The following is a 9,734-nucleotide window of genomic DNA, read 5'->3' as shown; positions in this document are numbered from 1 at the left end:
CAACTAAGCTACTCAGGTTGCCTTGAAAATAAAATCTTTTATGCTTTTATTCATAGACCTCTCTCTTTTTTTCTCGAAAAAACATGTTAGTCCTTGAGGGGTTGAATTTGAACCACTGTGAAAGGCAGAGTTCTGCTTTTCTCAGAGACAACATTCCTTTTTCATGCTGTGGATGTTGTAACTCAGCCATGCCCTTCCATGTGCCTATCAAGAGGCTCTGCTTCGGTTGGTCCACCAGGTTACATGACATGGTCATATCTGCATCCCAGGAAACAATGTGCTTAAATTTCAATTGCATTTTCTGCTGAAAGTGTAGGTTCTTTATAAATATTTTTAACACAATAAAACAAGAAAAATGATCAAAAGTATAATTCTTATACAATCTCATAATTTTTATTTTACCTTCCAATCCGTATTTGAATGTATACAAAATATAAATTACTTTTTTAAACTAAAAGGTGTAGAAATTTTAAGAGTAAGTTGATTTAGGTCCCATATATTTAAAAGTCTTCTAAATGTATATATTGTTTTATAGTGTATAACATCATATATGAAAGAAACATTATTCTCTGCTGATGTGCACCCTGGGAAGGTCATGGATTTTTTAAAAGTAGAAGAGGCTAGGGTACATGACTGACTAAAGATCAATTCAGAAACATGTGTTCATTTTGAGAGGATTTAGAGTCATGGTTGAACAATGGCTTAACCTCTTCAATAAAAGCTGTTCACAGAAACCCACAAAGTCACATTTGCCACATTTCTGCCAGGAGTGGCATAGAATTTAGAGAGCTGGGATTTTGTCTTTTAGAAGTCAAGCTCTCCAGCACAGTTAATAGATTCTTTTTGAAATTTCCTCATCCTAATGTGGAATAAAAAAAGATATCCTTCAAAGAGAAAACCTATAATGGTCCCTTGTCAGGAAGGTCATGGAGAGGATTTTTGCTTTATAATATATAACCCCAACATCCCTTGCTATCTTAAAGTTTTATGAATTAATGCTATTTTTTCCTCTCCATAGTTCATGTCTCTAACATGATTTATGATCAGTTTACCTCCATGTTTTCTATAGAACTTGCTCCAGGTTACCTTCAATAAAAGAAAGGTCAGTTGATAAAAAATGAGGTTAAAATTACAATGAGATTTTTTAACACTAAACACTAAACCCACTGAGAGAAGAGAATATTACTGAAACTAGCCAGAAATATAACCATGTAACAGAAAATCTGCAAGATGGGTAATCCACAGTCAGGTGATTAAAGCATTACTAGACTGGACCTTGGAATTTGAGTAATAGAATTTAGTTTCTGTGAATGTTTTTATATAATTTTATGATTTTTCCCAGCAACATGTATGTGAGATACTGGAAAACTGATGTTATCAGGGTGATCTGAGAGAATTCAAATTCAAAAACAGGAATTAAATGTAGATTCTGGATGTTATTATTTGTGCTTCTTGGACAAACCACTTATACCTCTAGGTCTCAATTTCTGTCTTCTCAAAATGTTTAAAATATAGTTTACCAAACAAATATAAGTTGTTTAGAGAATAAAAGGGCCTAAGATTGGTATGTGCTGGTCATATATTAGATTCCTTCAATAGACAGAAACTAATTGTTTCTTAATAATGATGTTTTTCACAACTATACTGAATTAGGGTTCATTAGCATGTCTTACAAAGTGGTATAATTTTGATAATATTAATAATAGTTATACCTAAATTTATTAGAGCTCTATTGTACACAAAATAGTTTTATGTATATTATTTCATTTGATTCCCAAAGCTTATGAGGTTAATTAGTAAAATGAAAAATCATTACATAATTTTAGAAATGTGAAAGAACTGAAGTTCTTAAAATTATTTGATTTAAATCACAGACATAAAGTTAGGACAAGAACCCCGGCATTTTTGCCTTAAAATTTCAATATTTCTACCAAACTATGCTATATGTTGTATAATTTTTTAATTTGGGGGAAATCGTTATTAGAAGCTATGTTTCTTCACTAAATAAATATAGCAAAATGGTAAAATGTTTAAGTTTTGTGAAGTTTCTATTAGTCATCAGTTACAAAGAAATAATGATAGTAGAAGTAAGATAATCTTTCTCTTCTTACTATTATTCTATACTAACCCAGAAATGTTTTTATTTTTTATGCTTATTATTCATTTTTTGAGAGACAGAGAGAGAGAGAGAGAGAGAGAGAGAGAATGAGGGAGGCACAGAGAGAGGAGAAAGAGGAAATCCCAAGCAGGCTCCACACTGTCAATACAGAGCCTGATGTGGGACTTGAACCCGTGCACCACAAGATCATGACCTGAGTTGAAATCAAGAGTTGGACGCTTAACCAACTGAGCCACACAGGTGCCCCCAGAAATATGTTTCCAGTTCTATATCCTGAAATAAATTTGTTACATAGACAACCTAAGATTTCTGGATTATTTTCTAATAAATAACAATTTTCGTACATGAATTGGTATTTACTTTACAAGTCAACTTTTTATGTTCATATAGGAGATCAGACTGGTAACTGAATCAGAGCTCATGACCTGAAATGGGTAAGGTGATCTGAATTGAGATGTTTAAATCGCAAGACAGAACAATTGAAATGTGAGTGTATGTTGAATGCCTTTATCATATAAGATTCAACTCATATGTATCTAACTAACAACATCTTGGTTCCCTTGTATTGTATTCTTTGACTGTACTCCATGTAATGTAATAAAATGGAAAGAAAAACGGCTGCTTTACACACTTTAAAATAAAAGTAGATCTTAAAGATAAAGCCAAATATTAAAATTTTTCTGAACTTCCTTGTCCTCAGGAGAAGTTATTATAAAATCTGAATGGCATACCTATTTTGTATTTTGTAAATCTTCTTAATACGTAGGATATTTTACATCTTTGCAGCTATTATTGGAACCGCAAATTGAATCTCTATTAACAGTTCAATCACTATACCACCTGACAGTGGCCACGGGAGTTCTCAATAGCTTAAAGAGTGAGAGCAATATCAACACAGTACAATGTGTGAAACATTTTATTAGGTAGACAAAGACATAAAGAAGAAAAGAGAAACAGCATTATACATGTAGATTTATATATACATATATAACATGTAATAGACCTATTCATATTGATGCACTGTCATTTGTGCTGGATAATCACTATGATTCTATTTCACTTAAAGTTATGTTAGTAACAAAAATTAATTAAAATTTATGAAAACAGGCTTGTTTGAATGATATTTGAATTATATTTATTGCTTTATATCAGTTCCAAGTAGATGTACTTGACTTGGGAACAAGTATGTAAACATGGGACCATCTCAACACAAATAGAGCAAATAAGTGAGAATTATTTCCTGAAACAACGCATTGTAAGAAGCTTCACCCCTCTTGTTATCCAAAATAATTTCTTACATTTCTTACTATGTATGATTTCTTACAAAAGTGTATTAATTTACTCTGTCATTGCTCTAGTATAGTTGCAGTAGTTCCCATTAAAAAGGAATTTTACCATTAGAATATCCTTTTGTCTTCTAAAAAAAAAAAATACAGATGTTAAGTCATTAGTATTGAACAATAACAGTAGCTTCTTACAACCACAAGATGGAAGGTAATGGTGTTCCCAGCACTGTCAGGAATATTGCTCTCTGTGATAGGTAGAATTGCAAGATAACCTCTAAGATTCCCATTCTGATATGGACACATTATATGATCCCTTCTCCTTGAGTGTGGTGAGAACCTGGGATATGTTTATAGAGTCTCAGAAGGAGAAGAGAAAGAATGTGGTGACAAAATTTTGAAGAGGGAATGGCTGAAAATTTCCAAAACTGCTGAAGAAAATAAACCATATGTTAAAGAAAACCTAAGACTCCAAAGTAGGATTTTAACAAAATTAATCTATGTAGTAACACAACAGACTAAAATTGCAAGAAGAGCAAAGACAAAAGAAATTTTAACATGCCCCTAGAGAAAAACAACATGATACCTTCAAAGGAACAACAATAAAACTTAAGTCTATTTTCTCAACAACAATGATAAAAGCTAGAAGACAAATTATATTTTTAAAGTGCTGAAATAAAATAACTGTCAATCTAGGAGTTTAAAGATTGAGAAAAAATTCTTTTGGAATGAAAATGAGAAAAGCCATTTACAGACACACAAAACTTGAAAGAATTTACCATAATAGAAATGAAGTAAAGGAAACACTAAATATTGCTTTTTTAAACAGTGAGAGAATAGAAGCTTGGAGATAGAGACAGAAATTAAGGCTATAGATATATTGGTGAATCCAAATATTAATTCTACCAAAATAGTAATAGTAAAGTGTTGATAAGTTTAAATTCATAATTAATATGCATAAGAACAGTGTGTTGGGAAGGGTGAAGAGAGTTAAAATGCCTGAAGTTTCTTGTTCTGTCTGGAATAAAGCACAAAACTTGTGGTTAACTTAGACCAAAATAAGTCAAGATTCATATTTTCATCTCTGCAATAACCAGTAAAACAATGGTAAACAAGTTTAAAAGTTCTATGTTGTTTACTCTGTGTTTATCATGTTCTGGATAGGTGAATTGCCTTTCTTTGTCCTGTTCTTTATTCCAGGAGGCTGACGTGACGTGGACATTCTTGCCCTTGACCCTTGTTAGCTTCGGCTAACTGGCATCGGCATGAAATATGAGGTTAAGAGAATAAAGATTGGGTATATCCCCCAATTCTATCTTTATGGCAGTTATTACATCCTACTAAAGGTACACACTAGAGAGCTGTATTCAGTGACTCCAGGCTCCATTGTCTCCTTTCCTTTTTTACCCTTTAGCCTACTGGAAGACAGGGGGCCCCACAGAAAATAGATGTGCTCTAGGGGCAATGAACCAGTCCTCCACTACACTAGACACTGACTGCAGGTACAAGAGTGAGCCCAGCTGAGAGCATCTGCGCCTGGCACAGACCAGCAGTACAATGATCTGAGCCCAAGGCAAGTTGTTAACCCACAGAATGACCAGTTAATAAACTTCGGATCTCTAAAGCCACTCACTTTTAGGTACATTGGTGCATGATGGGTGTGGGGGAATGCGTGTGAAGTCATCAAGGCTGGTGGCAGGCAGGATAGGTTGGTTTGAAGGAGAGGAAACAAAGACTGAACCCAAGCTGGGCACAGGTGGTGGCTGCAGTACCGCTGAGAGCCAAAGACAACAGTGAAGGTATTCCCAACGTCAGTCACCAGTGACAACCTGAGTCCACATGACAGGCTGGACTGGATCAGGGAGTCTCTCTCTGCAGGTGAATCTGACTAAGATTGAACAGTTGCCCTTAGGGGCTGCCTATTGTCAGTTTATGGATGGTCTGTTCCCTGGCTCCATGGCCTTGAAGAAGGTGAAATTCCAGGCTAAGCTGAGTACATCCGGAAGTTCAAGACACTGCAAGGAGGTCTTAAAAGAATGGGTGTTGACAAAATAATTCCTGTGGACAAATTAGTGAAAGGAAAGTTTCAGGACAATTTTGAATTTGTTCAGTGGTTCAAGAAGGTTTTTTTGGCCTTTGTTGTTTTGTTTTTTTGTTTTTTGTTTATTTATTTTGAGAGAGAGAGAATAAAAGAGATTTCAAGGTGGGGGAGGAGCTGAGAGAGGGGGAGATAAAGAATCCCAAGCAGGCTGGACATGGGACTCAGTCCCATGAACTGTGATTGTGACCTGAGCCGAGATGAAAAGTCAGAGGCTTAACCATCTGGGCCACCCAGGCACCTCTCAAGAAGTTTTATGATGCAAGCTGTGATGGAAAACACTATGACCCTGTAACTGCCAGTAAGGAAGAACTTCAGCGGCTTCCTCCCCTGTTGTTCCAGCTCTGGGCAAACCCAGGAAACCTCTCAGCTCTAGCAGTACAGCTCCGCTGAGGCCCATTGCAACACTCAGAACTACCGCAGCCCCTAAGGCTGGCTGGGGCGTGGTATGAAAGGATCCTGCTGCAGGCAACAGGGATGGCAAGCAGTTGAATTGATGCAGCAGGTCAGTGTATTGAAACTTATCATTGAAAACTTGGAGAAAGAGAGAGACTTTTGCTTTGCAAAGCTAAGGAACTTTCAATTGAGCTGCCTGGAGGTTGAGGGGGGAAACAACCCTGTATAACAGAGGATCATGTACGTTCTCTATGCCACATATGAAGGCTTTGTGGTACCCGATGAAGGGGGCCCACGGAAGAACAAGAAGAGTGTTAGCAGCCTGGACCAGCAGAGGAGCATTCAAAGTCTTCACTCTAGGTCATGTGCTTCACTGTAAAATATTCCCTTTTATTATTCTTAGACGACTCACTGTTTTGTTTTTTTTTTTTCATAAGCAAAAATTACCTCTTTTTAAAGGGCATTGTAGAAGTTTCACTCCTTTTTCAATGAGTTTGAGTTAGGAGTTGTAGCAGAGCAGTATTAACATCCAATTGGTTCATCCAGGGAACAAAGAGGCTGGCCATCTCCATGTGGACCCTGGTAATACTGATTGCTGGAGAAGGTGTTTTTATGTAACACACTGAGGTTGAGATCTTGGTAGAGAAATATAAAGACTGGCTTGAATTCGAAGCTAATGTGAAATCTTGGCAGAGAACGTTTTAATAAATAAATGCCTTCAGAGTATTTAAAATATGCTTCCATATTTCAAAATATAAAATATAACACCACAGGAGATTTTACAAGGTTGACATTGTGTCTGGGAAGGAAGGGCCAGACCTCTGGATCTTTGGAATCTGCTGTTCATAGGCCTTGCAGGACTGTTTGAAGCTGCAAAGGCCTAGACCTTAGCCCAGAAGGAAAGCTGAAATAGTGGCTCTGTAAAGCCATTTGGTGTCCTTACCAATCATACTGCTGCTTTAAGAAGCAAGAGGCATTGTTGCCCGAATGAATAGAGGGCATATTTCAGCCCTGAGATCTGAGTTGGAGAGCTTGAATTTCAGTGGATATTTCTCTGATTATTTTTCCAGTTATCCCTGAAATTTCTATGTATTGTGCTTTTTGGTAAATGAAGTGTGTCCACATTTTAAAGACTGGGCATATCAGCTACTTTTGGAGACTTGCTCACATCTCTTGGATTTGAATGGGGGCTGTGTCCCATTTTTCTGTCTTTTAAGTCTACATTTAATATGTTTCTCTTCTCTGTTTCCCTTGCCTATCGGGGATTCCTCTTTGGCTCCTTAAAGTTTGCCACTTAGAGTGTAAGTTCATCAGGCAGATGGTCACATTGCAAGTTCTTTCTGGACCTCTGGCAAAGACAGTGACCAGTGAAGCCACAGCTACCTTGGGACCTGCAAAGCTGGGTATTCTCGGTATCTGCTGTCCACAGCCATCCACTGTTACTGGAATACTTTGCCAGTGCACTAATCTCTCTGGAGATAAATTCATTAGTGTGTTACTAAGTGTTCATTTTCTTCTGTAGAAAATATAGTACTGTGTCTGAATTGCTTATTAATATTTAAACTATTCCATTTCTTAACAATTCCTCATTTGCTTTGCCCCTAGCCTATTCAGTTCTTTTGTTTGGCAGAATTCTGCAAAATGTGTCACCCACTACTGATATTGTTCAGCCCCCGATGTATTTGTATTGATTTCTTTCTGGTGGTAGATTCTCCTAACAAGTGTGTAGAAAGCAGGTATTTTATGACAAAATTGTTGTGTAGTGTGTGCTCTGATGGAATTCACAGATTCGGTGATTGACAATGCCAAAAAAATGCAAGTAACTAGCCATTGTTCAAATAACACTGGTGCTGTTTCTCTTTTGTGGCCTTTTAGACTTTTGTTGCCCTAAAATTCCATTTTATTGGAAACTCATTTTCCACCTGGTCTTTCTTGACAGGGTTTCTTTTCCCACTTTAAGCAGTTTCTAAATAAAATTCTGTATTTCAAGAGAGAAAAAAAGTCACTCACTTCTAGAGTACTTTATTATGAAACTGAAGCTAACTGAGAGAGTTATTAATAATACTCATAAATGCATTTAGAATCCTTGTGACAGTAGCAAAAGTGAAGAAAATCTAATGATTTTAGGAAGGCAAAGGTCATTTCCAAATTGAAAATATTTTTTCTGAGTAGATTGTAGATTAAGTTTATTACATAAAGTTTAGGCGGTACCTCTCTGAATAATTAAATATCTCTAGAGTCTATTTTTTTCATCTTTAAAATGAAGAAGTTCAAGTAAGATGATCATCATCTCTAAAATTCCATGCAGTTTTATTGCAGCAGATTCACCATAGATGTTGATTTTTATGATGGACTTGTAAGTCACAGTCCACTTGGAAGAGGTACAGTGTTCCTGTGCCCCAGCTCTCTCTCTCTCTTGAACATAACTGAAGTGTTGTACCAAAATTTATGGTAAGAATAATTCTTTATGACTTCTATCTTTCTCCTAATAAAATAATACTCTAATTCTTAAAAATTTGTACCAATTTTTCAATTCCAAATAATTAAAAATCTGTGGACTTGAGATATATTAATGGCAAGGGCAAAGAATATAGGAAAAGAGAAACTAGGCAGATACCAAACCTTTCTTGGAATTTACGGGAATCTTTGTTGTGTTAAGTTAATCTTTATTGTGCTTTGTTGTGCTACTGGACCAAGTGTATTCCATTGGTTACTTATATTAGAATCACCAGGGTGTTGTTAGAAATGTAGATATCTAGAGTCATTCTTTGATTTTCTGAATTGACTTTTTTGAGTTTTCAGAATTATCATTGGGTTTCTGAACTTTTAGTGCACCTTGAATCACCTATATTCTTGAGATTCTAAAACTAAACTACAGATATACTAGGTATAATATGTGACTTTTAATCTATTTCTGTGAAGAATTTACAGGTGGTCAAAAACACATGCTATGAAGAATATTGCTTCAAAGAGCTCTTTATTAGTTTCAATAATTGATAAATCCTTGGTAATATACTCAGTACAGTGCCTCATTATAGAAGGTGCTTAATTGATATTTGTCATTGATGATTCATTTAGATCTATTATATTTTTCAGAATGGGCAAGATAATATTATTTTTAGTTCTTAACATCGAATAATTTAGGATAGATATTATATCAACTATGTATATGTGTGTGTGTATATGTATATATACATATACACAGTAAAACCTTGGTTTGTGAACATAATTCATTCCGGAAACATGCTTGTAATCCAAAGAACTTGTGTATCAAAGTGAATTTCCCTATAAGAAATAATGGAAAACCAAAAATATTCATATAAAAATTATTATAATACTATTATATAATACAAAATAATAAAGAAAATACAAAATATAAAGAAAAACAAATAAATTAACCTGCACTTAACTTTGAAAACCTTTGTGGCTGGTGTGAGGGAGACAGGAGAGAGGAGGGTTATTGTATAGCATGACTTTCACTATCACGAAAAGAATCACTGCCATCTATTGGTTCAATAGACTCTTTTTCCTTTTGTGTAACTTTAACAAGGAACCTATCCAATACCACTTGCTTTTGCCCCCTTTTGAGGATTTCATGGAAATGGGCCATTGTATTGTCATTAAATAGATTCATTGCTTGCACTGCTACAGCCTTATTCGGGTGGTGCTTTATACAAAATTTGCACTGTTTCCTACATTTTATACATCTCCCTAATCTCATTTGAAGTGAGGGATTCCTCCACCTTTTCTCCTCTTCCTACACAGATGAGATACAGATGTAGACTTAAATCTTGCAATTTTGACCACTCACATACCTTGTTCGTACTTCTCAATGATT

The 9,734-nt window shown here is 35.5% G+C and overlaps 1 long non-coding RNA gene and 1 pseudogene across 1 annotated transcript; both read left to right on the top strand.

Annotated features, from left to right (window-relative positions):
- Nucleotides 1–2,444: 2,444 nt before the first annotated feature.
- Nucleotides 2,445–5,030, top strand: LOC121035784 (uncharacterized). Its single transcript, XR_005793071.1, has 2 exons — nucleotides 2,445–2,605; nucleotides 4,817–5,030. It is a non-coding gene; the product is annotated as an uncharacterized LOC121035784 (long non-coding RNA).
- A 40-nt stretch (nucleotides 5,031–5,070) lies between these two features.
- On the top strand, nucleotides 5,071–6,278 carry LOC121036497 (microtubule-associated protein RP/EB family member 1-like; annotated as a pseudogene).
- The last annotated feature ends 3,456 nt before the right edge of the window (nucleotides 6,279–9,734 follow it).

Source organism: Herpailurus yagouaroundi, unplaced genomic scaffold (genome assembly GCF_014898765.1).
Source record: "Herpailurus yagouaroundi ecotype Mexico unplaced genomic scaffold, PumYag 162, whole genome shotgun sequence".
NCBI classification, from domain to species: domain Eukaryota; kingdom Metazoa; phylum Chordata; class Mammalia; order Carnivora; family Felidae; genus Herpailurus; species Herpailurus yagouaroundi.
The sequence above is the reverse complement of the archived record's forward strand: the minus strand, read 5'-3'. Positions and strand labels throughout refer to the sequence as shown.